This window comes from Nannospalax galili, unplaced genomic scaffold (assembly GCF_000622305.1).
Source record: "Nannospalax galili isolate Female #2095 unplaced genomic scaffold, S.galili_v1.0 scaffold370, whole genome shotgun sequence".
NCBI lineage: Eukaryota > Metazoa > Chordata > Mammalia > Rodentia > Spalacidae > Nannospalax > Nannospalax galili.
The window spans coordinates 4,409,748-4,412,265 of record NW_008329335.1 but is presented as its reverse complement, the minus strand read 5'-3'; positions in this window follow the sequence as shown (position 1 = coordinate 4,412,265).

Genomic DNA, 2,518 nt, shown 5'->3' with positions numbered 1-2,518 from the left:
ATAAATTATAACAAAATACAAACTTTTCCTCATATTTCCTGCAAAACAAATTAAAGAAGTGTTGAATTAAAGCTCTGCATTTAAGATTTTGATATATATTACAAATCTTCTCTCCATAAAGGGTACTTTCATTTTCATTCCCAACAGTTGTAGAAGAAGCAGCTCCACTTTGATGAAAAAAAAAAAAAAAAATGTTTTCCCTGTCTATCAGTTCAAAGGATCTGAAGTTGCAGCCATTGTCATCTTCCATAAGAACAATGGGATAAAAATGTGAGATGACAAATTTTCTTCATATATCTTTCTGTCATAAGCAGAGCCTAGGCGGACTACATGAGGCAACTATCTGAAGGAGGATAAATTAGTAAATACTTCTGAGCTGGAGGCAAGGCTGTCCCTAACATTTGCCAGTGAAATGTGTCACTAACTCCCATGCACTGTCGGTCTGGCCAGCTCTAAGAGCCTCACAGAAGATTCTCTTCAAGCAGAGATGGAATATGCAAACACACGTTGTTCCACACACATGAAATGTCCACTCTATGCCTGCCCTAGAGCTGCTGATGCACACCTTCAGATGTCCGACAGTGAGACTACAATATCCAGATACCAGAGCTAAAGTCAAGCCCAGCTCCTACCCGGATAACAGAAGTAAAACTCTGAAACAGAAAGGAGAGACACTGCAGTTCATGCTCCGTGCTCCCAGCAGACAGAGCTGTTTCCTTTGTCCTTAAAATCCTATGTCACAGATGTTCAGAATATGAGCTTTTATTTAAATCTTGCCTTGATATATCATCATGCCTCAGTCTTTTAATCTGTAAAATAAAATCAATAGAAGCAACTCACAGGTTATAGCTAAGCTCTAATAACCTCATATATGCTGTATAATGATTTGTACATAAACTAGCCAAGACAGTATCTTTAAATATAATAAAATAATGTTTAACATTGCATTCTTTTATTCTGTATGCTTTTATATTTTGATAAATCATTATAATCAATACTGATAGTATTGTTATTGATATCCCTGGGTCTGTTGAGACCTTATGGTGCCACTGGGGAAATCGCTACCTCCAAGCTCACTCCGGGAAGCGGTGGCAGGATTTGTTTCTTGTGTGCTGCTGGTTGAAGGCTGCACTTAGATTCTTGCCTACTGCTTTCTGCAGCACTCCAGCTTGCTTCATCAAGGAGAGCGAGACAAAAACCCAAGGGAAGGTGTGTGAGAAAGACTGACGTCTCCAGCACTAGTAATTTAATCTTACACTACCATCACACCACTTCTGCTCTGTTTCTGTTCATTAGAAACAAATCCTTAGGTTCAAACACACAAGGAAAACGGTTTCCATGAGGTAGTGGACACCAGATGGGAGAGTCACTTCAGAAGCAGCTGACTGCAATAGTTCTGCCCTGGGCTTTTGCAACTTTATGTAATAAGGAAGTGGGGATATTTATATAATTTTAATAAAGACCACATCAATTATAGATTATGTAATATCTTGAAATTAAAATCTGCTGTTTGTCTAATTTTACTTACACTAAAATCTAAGATTCAAGACAACGGTAAAGTGTATTTGAAACTTACCAGGAATGTGTGAAGAATATGATGGAGTTGTCAGCTTTGCTGTAAATAACAACTACAATAACACTGCAGCATTATTTAAATGGTATAAATCATTCCATTCTTGGAAGTTCGATGATTTGGTTGATTGCCAGCTTAACTCTCGAAGAGAAAAGAAAGCATTTTTTGGAAAGCCCAAACTGCTTTCAATTTAGGAAAATGGTGACAACATGACCAACTGGCCTACAGCTCACTACATCTTTTGCCCTTTTCAATCCTGCTAAAGTAACAGCATCTACCCACACAGTGAAGCAAAGAATGATTAATCACTTTTCAGTTTTGACACAAGAAAGACCTTTGGAGACTATAAAATTAAATCTTATCTTATTTCTTATACCAAAACAAAAAATTTAAATGACTGTGCATAAAAATGTTTAATAAACTTCATAGGAAATTTTTTTTCTGTCTTTGAAGCTGAATACAATACCATAAAATAGAAGAATCTTAAGTTTTAACATGTAAAAATTTAAGATTTGTATATGGCCAAAACTTGGTAAAATTAAAGCATAATGTGAAAAAATAAAAGCTAAAAAATTATAATATTCTTGAGTTGATAGTTTCCTGAATATAGAAACTATCCAACGAATCAATAAAAAAGAACAAAAAGAAAATAGTCAAGAAGCATTATGATGTGAAGAGAATATAAATAAATTTCAAATATGTGAAAAGATTCTCAGTAATGAATAATAAGAAAAAGATATATTAGGGGTTGGAGAGGTGGCTCAGCAGTTAAGAGCACTGGTTGTTCTTGCACAGGACCGAGGTCAGGTTCCCAACACCAGCATGGAAACCACCAAACATCTGAAACTCCAGTTTCAGGGGATCCAACACCCTCTTCTGACCTCCATGGGCATTGCACAACATGGGTGCACTTACATACATGTAGGCAATATACTCATTCATAAA